The sequence below is a fragment of the Sabethes cyaneus genome, chromosome 3, assembly GCF_943734655.1.
Source record: "Sabethes cyaneus chromosome 3, idSabCyanKW18_F2, whole genome shotgun sequence".
In the NCBI taxonomy this organism is placed as follows: Eukaryota; Metazoa; Arthropoda; class Insecta; order Diptera; family Culicidae; genus Sabethes; species Sabethes cyaneus.
The window spans coordinates 182,047,708-182,062,845 of record NC_071355.1 but is presented as its reverse complement, the minus strand read 5'-3'; the positions used below and the strand labels follow the sequence as shown (position 1 = coordinate 182,062,845).

The 15,138-nt window shown below is 37.9% G+C and overlaps 1 protein-coding gene across 1 annotated transcript in view; it reads right to left on the bottom strand.

Moving 5' to 3' along the window:
* LOC128744500 (trafficking kinesin-binding protein milt) overlaps window positions 1–14,158 on the bottom strand; it is a 165,415-nt gene extending 151,257 nt beyond the window's left edge. Inside the window, exons 1-2 of the mRNA XM_053841558.1 lie at window positions 13,990–14,158; window positions 12,777–12,986 (exon numbers count right to left, since the gene is read on the bottom strand). The gene's annotated coding sequence lies outside the window, so the exon portion shown is untranslated. The remainder of the gene's footprint in view (window positions 1–12,776; window positions 12,987–13,989) is intronic.
* Between the last annotated feature and the right edge of the window lie 980 nt (window positions 14,159–15,138).

Here is a 15,138-nt window from a genome sequence, read left to right as displayed (position 1 = left end):
AAACAAAACAACCAAACTCTTTTGCACGCTATGTATGCCGGCACGGGGATCTGTCACGGTCGCCACCTCATAAGTTGTCGAATATCGGTGAAAGATTCTTTGTCTGGTTTAGTTTTCGTTTTGTCTTAGGGTGATTTATGTATTTTAGACAGGTTAAAGAATCATTTTGATTGAATAGGAAATATCTCCTTAAAATAAACATAAACATGGAATGTTTGGTAGTAGGTATATAGACTGCAACACCCTCTGTTCAATGAGTGCATACCGATAAGATACAAATACAAACTAATTTCCAAAAAAAAGATTTTTTGAACCTTTGTATTTCACTATTTTGGACATTCTAGATATATTTTCGACATTGTTCAAAATATATTTTGGACATCGTACATGGTCATACATATATTTTGGACATCTGATAAAATGCCCAAAATGAAATTTTTTTTATGCTTTTAAATGGAAAGGATTCGACACCTATTCTTACTATTTGAACTATTTGACTTATTTAATACAGCAATGACTTGATTTTATCACCCCGCCTTCATTCAAAACCTGAGAGAGAGGACCCAACAGGGATTGTTAAGGATGCATAATAAGGACTAGCATCCTGTCCCAAGTATGCTTTTTCCAGCCATCATTTTGCCATTTTCATCGGTCCTGGTCAATAACATAGTACTAGCACACGGGCGGTGTTCCTATGTCCTATGCGTAATCTTTTGACTATATTACTAAAATCATCTGAATGCATCCTACATCGCATAGGGTAAGAACCCCACAATTCGCCCTCACCCCAGAATTCGCCCTCCCATTGGTATTCCCGTGATTTAACTCAATATGTTGTTGAATTATAAGTTGTTAGTTCAATTTATATTCAATTTAACTCAGTTTTCAGTTATTTGAATAGAATTCGTTGTGTTGTTTTATGTATTTCAATGATTTAATGTGGTTTGAAAAATAGGTATTGTATTTAAGACGCGATTTTTCCATTCTCAAGAACGAGCACGAAAAATAAAATTGAGGAAAAGTAATGGAAAATCGTATCTCCTTTCCCATGTTTCGCATAAATTTGGTTAGATCTGATTCAAATTTCATAATTGTGCTTTTATTTTAATATTTTATCGCAATTCTGCTGAAAATAGAACATAAATGCACTGGGCGAAAACTGGGTACTGTAAATCATATGAGTTCCAAAATTCGCCCGGGTCGAATCTGTATATACTTAACCGAACTTACTGCGTGAACCAGTTTTCGCCTTCATCTATCAAACATATACAAATATGCCACACATAAACAAAAGCAAGTCACAATCGATTAGTTTGTTCGCTGATTTATGTTTATCAAAATGGTGAGTAAAAGTATCGAATAAATGATATTTTGATGCAGAAAGCACATCATATCTTCATTTGAATTCATCTAACAAAAGAATTACCTGCTAAACATGGGCTAATGGGGTTTCTTCCAAACGAAATGTTGAATTAGCAATAATCGACATCGAAATTGATAATAAGGTTAAAACCGCACAATATAAGTAATCATTATATAAGGTTTTTTGAACTACTAAAATAAACATTGTACTATTCCGTATGCACTGAATTGTATTTATTCGCCCACATATCAATAGTGAAAATGAATTCAACAAATGACCAGAAAAAGAACCAACAGGACCATTCATTTTAAATATCTTTGACGAGTGTCAAAAGTCTTATTTTATTGCAATGAAAATAAACATTTAGTAAAAACCCACCTTCTCTGTGTTTTTTTTTTCATTTTACTGAATCAAGTATCAGGAAGTGAGCATGTTCAGTTTATTTCAGTTTAGATTTACATTTAACGAATTCCTGATACAAATTGATTGCCATATTAAGCACTGAAGATTATGTCTATATCTTAACGTTAAATAATAGTAACAACAATTCTAACATAATAATTGAGGTTATTTGGGAAATTTGCAACAAATAACAAGTGGGCGAAATTTGGGTCACCTGGGGGTCGAATTTTGGATCGCTATGGGCGAAATGTGGTACTAGAAGTTCCTGCTCAAAATTGAGTCTTTTACTATCAAATTTCAATTTTCACTATTCCGAAGAGCCAAAATAGACAGAATATTAATATATAGTCATACTTGTCTGAGTTCAGGGCTGATTTTATAATAATATGGTGATTTATTCATTTTACAGCATAAAAACCTGATAAAAGGGGCGAATTCTGGGGTCGTTACCCTATATGAATTTTTGAATATCTATTACATTTCAAGATCAATATCTCGTGGTCACAAAACTCGTTTATAGCGGATTTGTTAAATGTAAAATTTCTAAATGTACCCTAACCAAGGTAAATTACAGGTTACAGTTAGATTCTTTCGTTACCAGAATTAACTACCATAAGATTAACTGCACACTTGTTTAGCTAACCTTAAATCGAAACAAAAGAGGAAGTGAGCGAGAGAGAGAGACCGAGAATTTTGTGGACCGCAAAATTGCTGCCCATTGGCCGAAAGAAACCATTAAACATGCAGTGCTAGAAAATTAATCTGGTGGCAACATGTCCCGCTTTGCAATTTGCAAAATATTGGCTCGAGGCAGGCACACGACCAGCCAGCGCCGGCAGCACGGTAGACCAAGAAGTTAACTGATTCGTTCATCATCCGGCGGCAGCGGCACGCCGGCCGCTGGCAGTGTCCGTCAATGCCCAATGGTCAATGGTTTTCTTCTAGAAACGCACAGCAGTAGATCACATCAAACCCATTTTCCTATCTCCACTAGAAGGTGTTCAAAATTGATTCAATATGGCACATTAATTCTGCTAATAGTCTTGCAGCTCGACAGTGACGGTGTTGTGTTGCTTGCTGTCCCTCATAAGTTGCGCCAACACAGTGCAGTGGATCAATGTCGGCTGCTTCTGTTACAAAAAAAACAGCGAAAAACAGTAATGAAAAGGCGGTTCCGTACCGTCCATAGAAAACATAAAAATAAACCCAATTTGCATAACGATTTGATATGCTGACTTTTTGTGAATTTCGTTACAGGGAAACTGCAATCGCCACCGGTCCGGCGATTCTCTGCACGTGAACCTCGGTAACTGCAACCTGCCTGCCTCAAAAGGCAATAAAACAGAAAGCAGTAGTCTTACAAATCAATTACACAAACGGCAGTAGCCGGTTTTCCCAGCCAACGCCGGGGAAAAGTGACTCCGATAATTGGCTCGTCATAGATATAATTGTTGAATCCACCACCACCACCGCTCACTGATTGGATTGTTTTCTTTGGGTGTTGAAGGGGCTGCATCCGTACATATTGTAGGAAACGTTGGTGATAGAAGATAGCAGAAAAACATTTAGGTCAAGCGAGGATGTAAATGCATTGTTACCGAATGTTTGTTTTGGAACGTAAATGTAATGCTGACATGCGGTAGAAGAATGCTCGGAATTACCTGGCAATTATAATTCCCACTAAGGCGAAGAAATTATCAGCGATTTGTGACATGTAAGGAAAACGGTGTATTTTTTTTTTTGTTAAATTCAATTTAGGCTAGGCGGACTTTATCGCTTTTGCTATAAAACAAAATTGCATTTTTTACTGACTGAGTAACCTGATAATGCAGTCACGTAGCGTCTTTTGCTAATCGCCGAACGCAGAAATTCAATTGCTTCTGATATCAATGCAAGATAACAGTCTGATGAATAGAAATGCAGAAATAAAACAAAGATTTCACTAGCGGTTTATGTTTGTGTTGACACATTTAGAGTTGTTTTTAAACTGCACCTTTAAACGACGCAATATTACCGTTAGACAATAAAAAGTTATATCTAAGGCAATAGGTGTGTCTGCACAATTCAAAGCATCACCATAATTGTTGATCGACATAATCACGACTGGAGAAAAACCATCCACCCTGTTTAGTTAAATAATCTGTTGAATTTAAAAAAACAACACTTAATGCATGTACGTTGACTCAATCATGTTTATCTCTTTCCGCGATTAGGTATAAAAATGTGCTTGTCTGTGCTAGCCAAAAACACTGTTAAAACTTGATTAATTTTTAGCCATTGTGACATCGTTTCTCACGCAATTTAATTAAAATTAACCAACAGTCCAGGCTGCTCATGCGATGAAAAATAAACTTTAATCCTTTGCTAAGCTGTGGGTATTATCAATACTTTATTGCACATCAGGACAGTGACGTTTCATCTAAATGGATTCCCTTTCAGCATACAGGTGACTTTTATCGTTATCCGCCATAATCCTCCATTATTGGGTTTAAACTGGTTGGCAAACACTCGATAGTGCAGTCACGTAGCACGGAAGACAGTAACTAATCACTAAAATGATACATTCAATACCTAATTGATTCCTTATATGGATGAATACTTATCTTCAATGTGTGAAACTTTGTTTTGCTGTTACATTGATGTTTTGGTTTTAGGATTTATTTTTATTTATTATCAAGAAAGCCGAACTAGGATGCATTCATTGATTTATGTTCACAAAACATTCTGATTACGAACTTGACCTTTGGCTTTTATTTGCCAGACTTCGGCCCAAATTTCATAGATGTCAAATTTCTGCAGCGTACAAAAAACGGATGCCAACTTTTGAGTCTACCAGTTAATCTCAGTACTTTGAATTTAAAAAGAAAATTAGGAGAGCTAGTTTTCCATGTTGCCCTACGGACGTCTTCTCAAGAAAAACAAAAAGATGAATTAAACTATACCCTGTCAAGGTCAACCTTATGGGGCGATGGGCGATGTACGTTTCATTTATTCATAACTAGCTGACCCGACAAACTTCGTATTGCCACAAATTAACCTGTGTTGTACATAAATCATGAATCTCGGATGATCTTTGTCACTTCTCGAGTTTTGCAAGCCCCCCAGTGGGCGGCGCTTCCGATGGCGGGTCACCGGCAACACTCGCGACCGGCTCGTCCTGAATGATCTAGTGTTACTATAGATAGTTTTTGTGGTCTTGTTATTGATTAATGTTTTATGGAAGAGTCTCGAATTTCTCGAGTTGGATTAGTTTTTGAGTTTCGCAAAAATTTCTGTTTTATTTGTATGAGAGTCCATATCCCCCTACCACAGGGGTGAGAGGTCTCTAACTATCATAAAATAAATTCAAGACTCAAAAATCTCCTACATGCTAAATTTGGTTCCATTTGCTTGATTAGTACTCAAATTATAAGGAAATTTGTATTTCATTTGTATGGGAGGCCACCCTCTTAAAAGGGAAAGGGGTCGTAATACACCACAGAAAAAAAATTCTGCCATCTAAAACTCTCACATGCCAAATTTGGTTCCATTTGCTTGATTAGTTCTAAAGTTATGAGCAAATTTGTATTTCGTTTGAATGGGAGCCCCCCCCTCCTAAAAAGGTAAGAAGTCCTAATTCATCATGGGAAAAATGGTTGCCTCCAAAAACACCCACATGCCAAATATGGTTCCATTTGCTTGATTAGTTCTCGAATTATGAGGAAATTTGTATTTCATTTGTGTAGAAGCCCCCCCTCTTGAAGTGTGGAAGGATCCTAATTCACCGTAGAAAATATTTTTGCCTCCAAAAACCTCCACATGCCGAATTTGGTTCTATTTGCTTGATTAGTTCTCGAGTTATGGGGAAATTTGTATTTCATTTGTATTGGAGCCCCCCCTCCTAATGTGGGAGGAGATCATAATTCATCACAGAAAAAATTCTTGCCTCCAAAAACACTTACACGCCAAATTTGGTTCCATTTGCTGGATTAGTTCTCGAGTTATGAGGAAATTTGTATTTCGTTTGTATAGGACCCCCCCTCCTAAAGTGGGGAGGGGTCCCAATTCATCATTGAAAAAAAAAATTGTCTCCAAAAACACACACATGCCAAATTTGGTTGCATTTGCTTGATTAGTTTTCGAGTTATGAGGAAATTTGTATGGAAGTCCCCCCTCTTAAAGGGGAGAGGAGTTATAATTCCTCTTATAAAGAGGGGAGGGGTCTCAATTCACCATAGAATAAATTCTTGTCACCAAAAAAAACACCCACATGCCAAATGTTGTTCTATTTGCGTGATTAGTTCTCGAGTTAGGAGGAAATTTGTATTTCATTTGTACAGGAGCCCCCCTCTTAGAGTGGGGAGGGGTCCTAATTCACCGTAGAAAATTTTCTTGCCCTCTAAAACCTTCACATGCCAAAGTTGGTTCCATTTGCTTGATTAGTTCTCGAGTTATGAGGAAATTTGTATGGAAGCCCCCCCTCTTAAAGGGGAGAGGAGTTACAATTCCCCTTATAAAGAGGGAGGGGTCTCAATTTACCATAGAATAAATTCTTGTCACCGAAAACACCCACATGCCAAATTTGGTTCTATTTGCTTGATTAGTTCTCGAGTTATGAGGAAATTTGTATTTCATTTGTATAGGAGCCCCCCCTCCTAAAGTGGGGAGAGGTTCTTATTCATCATAGAAAACATTCTTGCCTCCAAAAACACCTACATGCCAAATTTGGTTCCATTTGCTGGATTAGCTCTCGAGTTATAAGGAAATTTGTATTTCGTTTGTATAGGAGCCCCCCCCCCCCTCTTAAAGTGGGGAGGGGTCCCAATTCATCATAGAAAAAAATTTTGTCTTCAAAAACACACACATGCCAAATTTGGTTCCATTTGCTTGATTAGTTCTCGAGTTATGAGGAAATTGGTATTTCATTTGTACAGGAGCCCCCCCTCTTAAAGTGAGGAGGGGTCCTAATTCAACATAGAAAATTTTCTTGCCCTCGAAAACCTTCACATGCCAAATTTGGTTCCATTTGCTTGATTAGTTCTCGAGTTATGAGGAAATTTGTATGGAAACCCCCCCTCTTAAAGGGGAGAGGAGTTATAATTCCCCTTATAAAGAGGGGAGGGGTCTCAAATTACCCTAGAATAAATTCTTGTCACCGAAAACACCCACATGCCAAATTTGGTTCTATTTGCTTGATTAGTTCTCGAGTTATGCAGAAATTTGTGTTTCATTTGTATGGGAGCCCCCCCTCTTAGTGGGGGGAGGGGTCTCTAACCATCACTAAAACCTTTCCTGGCCCCAAAAACCTCTACATGCAAATTTTCACGCCGATTGGTTCAGTAGTTTTTGATTCTATAAGGAACACAGGACAGACAGACAGACAGACAGACAGACAGACAGACAGACAGACAGACAGACAGACAGACAGACAGACAGACAGACAGACAGAAATCCTTCTTTATAGGTATAGATTTCTCACCTAACTTGAAAAGCCTACATTCTAGCGCGCGGCGGCTCGCATACCGTAAACAACAACATTTACTTGGCAGGTTGCAGAAATTGAAGAAATAAAAACCGCGAGCGCTTTCGCTGACTTTAAACAAACGATAAACTAGATCAATGCAAAGCTGACGTTAGATAAACGATAAACTAGGTCAATGCAACGCGGAACGTAAAAAAATGCAGATCAATATCATCCGAGACTAAATTCTGGGTTCAGAATATGTTAAAATAAGGCGCGCGGGTAGGGGCACTGCATCTCCCCCCTTACAGAGCTGCAAGTCGTCTCAGAAGGAGATTGCGAGCAGCAGCTAGCGTAGGACAAAATGGGAACCATCACGACAATACAGTAATGTTCCGATTTTGTCAGCCCCATGTTGAATTTTGGGCTGACAAAATGGGGAAACAGACAAAATCGGGAAATTTTTTTTTCGAAATTCTTTTCAAGATTCAAGACTTAAGACCTTGCAATATCGAAGACTTCTACTAAAAATTAAATTTTAACCCTCAATTGGTCAACCGAAGTCTCAATGAACCGGACACAGCACACTGGTCCAGAACCTTTTTTGGTGCGCATTAGCCTTGAGCCGGAAAACTTGGTCTTAGGTTATGGAACCTTTGGAAGAGTTTCTTAAAATTAAAATTTCTATCGTCCAGCGGAGTTCAAATTTTGATTAATCCCCCTAAACGTGCAATAAAAAATTTATTTTTCTTCAGTTTCAATACAACACATTGATGTGTTCTGAAAAGTTTTACAGCATATTATTACAAGAAATTTTGCTGAAAACAGTAACCTTCTATCTCTTCAGCAATGATCCTATTTCTCATAAATAAAAAAATTGTTAAAATCAGTTTTTCTATTTTAGCTGTTTTTGTAGTTGTTGTATGACTTTTTCCTGTTTTACAAAATTGTTCAAATAGTAAAAATACACAACATTACTGAAAATAGTACACCTCTGTCTTTGCTTGTTTAGGAACTATAGAACTTTTACTATAAAAATACCCTAAATTTGACCCCGAATTACTCGCAAGATGGCATCATTTTATTGAAAACGTCTCCCCAGAGAATCGGAATAGTTTCAAGCAGGCTGAAAAGTTTTATAAATCATGTCTCAAAGCACAAAAGTTAAACAAAATTGATAGGCTGACAAAATCGGGATAAAAAGCTGATAAAATCGGGGGTAGACAAAAACGGGCGCTGACAAAATCGGAGCATTACTGTATTTTTTTCTTCACTGATAATATTTACATTACATAGCTGTTGTTTTTTTTTTCATTTCTCTTTATACATTCAGTTTTGTTTTTGAGTTCTTCATTGAGTTGACTCAATGAATTTGATTCAGATCCAAAGCAAAAAGCAAGATACAAGATACAGAGCAAGAAAGCAGATACAGAGCAAAAATATACGAAAAAAGACAAAAACGAAGGAAATTTTTTTTGGACGATTTTCGGAAATTCCATTGTTCGAATTTCCATTTCTATTTCGTGCTAGAAGCGTTAATTCAACTCGGAGACTCATTTTTCGAGTTTTTCAGACTGTAGAGCCCACAGACAATTGATTTTATAAAAAGAAATTTGACTCATATCCTATAAATTATTTTTTTGCCCCCCGATTTTTCAAGCCAATTTCCAAGGGGGGGGGGGGGGTGACAAAAACTTTAAATATGATTTGCAATGGTCTTATTCGTTCCTACAAAGAGAAATGCTTTCACCCTCATGGCCATGTTAGCACAAATCAGCACTTCGAGTCTCTTCGTAGTTTTACGTTATATAAGATTTTATGCCCTCCCTCCCTCTCTCTCTCTCTCTCTCTCTCTCTCTCTCTCTCTCTCTCTCTCTCTCTCTCAATTGCTTTCGTTCCTTAACTTTCTCTCTCCCTCTTTAGCTTTCTCACTTCCTCCCTATTTTTTTTTCTTTCCCTCTCTAACTTTCTCTCCATTCCTTACTTTCTCTTTTCCTTCCTAACTTTCTCTATCCTTACCTAACTTTCTTACTCCCCACCTAACGTTCTCTCTCAGTCTCTTTACCACTTTCAGTCACTTTACTTCTCTCTTTTTTTATCTCTCTTGCTCCATTTCTCTACTACTTCTGCTCTATTTCTATCAATGAACTCGAGCTCCATCCAGCATATCTTCTACCCCTCAATAATTACCCATCACATCACATTACAAATTATACTATTAAAATTAAACTCCACTGTCCCACCCGCTAGTTCGATGGCACCCCGTTGGATATACGAAGGCGAGGCTGAATGGACATTAGGGTGAACCAAAGATGTTAATGCAAAAAACTTTGCTTCTTTTTCCGAAAGTTTAGTATTTTTTGTCTTCAGAATTTTCCTGTCTTTTAAAGTTATCTAAATTCATGAAAGTGAATCTGAGTATGTGTATGTATCTTCCGTCATAAGTAGATAAGATAGATAGAATCCGGAACAAGTAGATCATTCTCCACCAAATTTGGCATGCATGTACCTTCTTGACATAAGCGAATTAGCACAGGGTGGATGACAAAGAGGGGGTGATTCCTCTTAAACGGAGGTGGCCACAATATGTTAAAGTTGCTGCGTTTCTCTTGCATTGAATCCGTTTACAAAGCTCAAAAGTTATAAAAGTCTTTGTCAAGCTATTACCAACAAAACAAAAAAATGTTTGTTCCAATACGTTGTGTAGCTTCTCTGAAAAAGGATAAAGTTTGAAAATCGTGGCTTCTCAAGAGCGATGTTTTATTCCGTTGAGGTTGTTCCACGCTGCAGTGGAATGCTTATGTGTATGATCGTTTTTCGGCAACGTCCCGTGGTCGGATCATTACAAAATTAGTATTAAAATAAGCGGAAAAAACTGCAGAATTAAAATCTAAAATAAAAAAAAAATAATGAAATGTTCAAAAGTTTTAGTCGTTTATGTCCCCTTAAAGGGATAATAAATTTTCAGCAGTTTCCGTAGTTGTGCAGCATATGCGCATTAAATTTTATCGCATTAAATATTGGAATAACAAGTGGCTAAAATTCAAAATCAAAGCGCCATCAAAATTTTGCAATTTTTGAAAACCAGTCGTCAAAATAAATATAGATATTCGATTAGCAGCAATCTCAATTGCAAGGAAAATCATTGTAGTTGCATTCTGACATGAAGTTTTTCGAGCGTCTTAGTAGAATACGAACCCTGAATATAAATTAAAAAGAGAACTTTCCAATTAAATTCTGCTATCTATATTTATTCTTGACAGCTTCGTATTTCGCCTACGACTTGCAGGCTTCATCAGTGTCTGTGGTTCGAAAACAGACACTGATGAAGCCTGCAAGTCGTAGGCGAAATACGTATCTGTCAAGAATAAATGTAGATAGTAGAATTTAATCATAAAATATAGACAGTAGAATTTAATTGTAATAACTTCCTTTCTGCAACACACAGTTTGATATGATGAATTATTGTTTGGAGAGCAACAAAATGCTAGAAAACGGCCTCGCGGGGATTTTGACAATGTTGAACTCTAATAGTCTTCATAAAGGCAGCAATAAATCTGTTTGGTCAGGGTGTTACCATATTAATAGCAGCTTAAATTAACAGTTTTATCGTGGTTTGACAAGCAATCGCATTAAGATCAACTTTGATTGGTGGGCCATATTGATTCCTTGGCCTTCCTTGGAAGCAGGCAATGATACTTTGACCTAAACCTGTACTAAAATTAGAAAAACCCTGAGTAAGTACATCTAATTCCCAAGTCTTCTGTACAATTTAGACACAGAACGACTTGACTTATAAGCCTTTCTGTATAACTCGCGGAAGCTAGCATTAGAACTCACGAAAATCTCAAACAGTCATCCTGCTCGAATCGGTAATCCATGACGATTGCCACAAACCACCCAGATTAGTGAGAGTGATTTTTGATTACAGTTTTAAACTACCTGGCGGCCCACATAAAAGCTGATGGGGGTGCTGGTCAACAACAATAATGATACGTTTCGGTATCGTTACCCGAACAGTGCAGTGCTTGCTTGTTATGCGATTAAATGGGGCTGAGCTCACAGGAGAACTGCAACTGCACGGAACAAAGCCTTCCCTCCCCGTGGGCAACTCCCGATAACTTAACATCTCGGTGATTGTTTTTTTTTGCATAAACTAATAGCATATCGGTGTTGCAGCATAACTGCTAGTTGGTAAATCAGCTATGAAACAAGAGCACCAACCCACCGTATTTCATCACCGGCCTTCCTCTTCGTGGGGCGTTATTACATACCGCAACAGAACTGATGACAAATGAGCTGGAAAATTGTTTAGGAAAAAGATATGGAAACAACTCGTAGTACACATATTATTTATGATTTGCCTATGAATCAGATGCATGGCACTTCAGTTCATTGCCTTTTCGGTAACAATTGGACCGGCAACGGTTCAGCTGAATTGTTGGCCTAGCTCAAACGTTTTTCGATGCCCGGTTTTCCACTTCAATGCGGTTCGCAATCGGCAAATGAGGATGTCAACACGAAAAACTATTAATTTTCCATATGTACATACTTAATCGCATATTGTAGATTTTCTTTAGTCAACAGTTTCCTAGTATCATTTGAATATCTTCATTCCGTGGACACTGTTCAAACCAAAATGGGTGTATTGAACAGGTTAATAAACTCTGAATAAAATAAGATTTGCTGGTGCAAGCCGCCATTTTTGTCGTTTTAAAAACAAAAAATCTATTAAAATAGAAATCTAAATTATCGATTGCAAATAAGCTAAATTAAAATGGTTAAGCAATGTATCTAGACAATTGCTAAATACGCGAAAATATTCTAGTTTTTAAAATAAAAAATATATATCTGAAAATTAACAATTTTTTAGACGCTGGGAATCCAGAAACGATGTTAGCAAATTTAACCGAAGCTTGACTTCAATATTGATTCTGAATTTAGCTGACAAGTTTGGAAAATATATTCCTAACTTTAATATTCTCATTTAACACAATAAAATAAGTTTCCCCAATATTTCTAGGCAACAAATTTGCAACGATGACTTCACCTTCCAAGCTAGTAATTTGCTCTCGAGATGTTATGTGTTTTCAATACATGCCATAAACCATATTTACCAATTTGCTTCAACTGGTCGCGGCGACGGATTTTAAATAGATAAGATAAATAACTTACTGCGCGCGGGCCACATGACCGTCATGTCAGCCGGCCTCAAAAGCGCACAGAACGAACGTGCAAAGTGTTTCTAACTTATTTGTCGGCTCCGGCGACGGCAGCCGGCGGCCGTATAATCATAGCCAAGCGCGGTCCGTTCGCTCTCCACTTGAAAAGCAGCAAAAACTCTTTTTTTAGCTGAAAGCAGGTAAGGGAATAAGCCCGACGCAGCAAGTGGCTGTCTTTTATGCTCCTGGCGCGCCACCTGGCATTGACTAGTCCAAAATGAGACACCTTTTTCTGCCGGTTGCAACTCTAGCGGCCAAGGGACCGGTTACTGAATAAGGTAATGCTACCATTTGTTGTTCGTACAAACATTTGTGATGGAATAAACGGAAATAAATTTTAGATACTCACGGAAATAGTTGAGCGCCTCGCGTATCTGCTCGCTGGTAAGTCCGAGTCCCTCCTGCGGGATTGGCAACGCCGGATAGTTGACAAACCAGTCCTGATTTTCGTAACCACCGAACTTAGTGGTCGTGTCCGCTCGTACCTTGTACTTGGGAATTTGTTCCTCCAGAAGGGAAAAAATCTCCACCTCCGGTAAGTTGTCGGCGCTGCATAGTTCTGTTGCGGGAGAATAGATTTTGGAAAACAAATGTAAATTTATTAGAGTTGAGATAAAAGCAGGCAGGAGTTTCAGTAAGTTGCAAAATAGGTAGCTAACATGTCGAATTAACACTCACGTGTAATAGACGTAATAAACAATGCAAAAGTAGTGTTACAACTGTTTCATTTTGATTTGCACAAAAGCAACTAAGTTGCTACCTGTGCAGTCAACACACTTAATGCATGTACGTTCTGTTGGTAAGCTTCAATGGAGCTAAATCAAGGCCAGTTCATAGTTATAGTTGGTATTTGTGCTACGCATTTCAAAGCAGTTTCGGATGGTTTCGAGCTACGATATCAATTTGTTTTCAAGCGTATAACATACGTTATTGATTGGTAGAGGCCGCATATTTTCACGGCTCTACTATGCATTTTCTCGGCGCCCTTGGGCACGGGAAGTAGGTCAAAATTTACTACATTTTTAGCGATACTTGGTTAGTATTGGAAAATAGCTAAAAATATGGACAACTTGGTTAAAGTTTTCACGGATATTAATGGGCTTTTATTTCGAGCCCAATCATAGGAAATGATAGAAATAAATTATAAGAATGACGGACATAATAACAATGCATTACACTTGCACAAAACGTACAAACGAAAGCAACGGATGGGCAATCAGTTGCAAAACTAAAACCCATCTGCTGCGTTGGGGAAAGCCGAGAGGATTATGTCAGTAAAGCACCCCAAGGCCGTTTATATTTACACAGTACCTTAGATGCGAATAGCCTGAACATGCGATTTGGTAAATGTCTCTACTCTAACGATGCACATATGTTATGCGAGAATGTTGGCAGCAGCAGCGCTGCTACTACTGGCAGAGGAAAAGGCCTGTTTTTTTTATTTTCGCTCACATGATTCAAGCGAACCAATACATATATGTACAATGCAAAATTTCACTTTTGATTTTTCCGCTGATGAGCTCCAGTCGGTTTAAAAACTAAGCCGCAGTGGTTTAACTTACCCGTACAGCAGGCCACGTCTCGTTTCTCCACCTTGGGAAGCGGTTTGATGGGAGAACTTCCACCGTACGCCTGTTGCAGCAACAGACGCCGCTGGGGTAGTCCTGGCAAATGCTTTTCGATTGTCGCCTGCGTTACAGGACTGAGGGGGGTCCCGGCCCCACATTGTGAGGCGGCAGCCAGTTTGGACTGGTAATTTTCCTGGAAAAAAAGGGAGAAAAAACAATCAAAATTAGTATTGGAAACTTCACGGCTGAAACTTGTCAAAAGTAAAGTTAAAACTGACTCCCTATGTACTTATGTACCAAACTACGGGAGAATAGTTACAAGCCCAGTGGTTGTGCCAAAACGACACTCAGCTTAGTGCTGTCTGTAGCGCTATTCATTATGGCAGTATGGCACGATTGAATCATTAAAACATGGCAAACGACTGTCACGGTTAGTCAAAGTGCCAGAGAATAGATTTGCGTCCAACGGATGCACCGAGTGTGTAAATAGAGGCAATTAAGCTCAAAGAGTCGCGGATTTCGATGACTGAACGAGTGATTTGTGAAAATGTTTTACATAACAGTCAGTACGAATATGCAATTGGGTAGCAAATTAAAATATATTTTATGTCGTCCTTGGTATGTCCACACCCGTTCCAATTATAGTTACTCGAAAAACGGCCTAATTAGAACCTTTAACTTGAAACATAAAATGAAAATGACCATGATGCTTCGGTCTTTAGCATCTAATTTAATTTTGTGTGTTTCACATGTCAACGGAATTGCAATTTCATATTACTTTTGCAATCAATTCTTTTCATTTGATTTATATTGTGTAGTCAGTATGAACAGTATATTTAATTCCGAACGTGAAAAAACAACAAACAAGCAATAGACACATTCCGCGGGCCGGTATACCAATCAGACATTTAATAAAAGTTGCTTTTAGCATAGTTGAATATTTTTCCATGATTGGGCAATGTTTGAACCTTTAAAAACTGCCATAATTGACATTCTAGCATTTTCGGAAGTTATATAAAACGTACATCGAAAATAAATGAAATTTACAAGAAATAAATGATTTTTCGTGATATTTTTAAAAATGTTGCTACAGTGCGCTAAAACATTTAATAATATCACTTGTTTTCGACCAACTTACAGAGG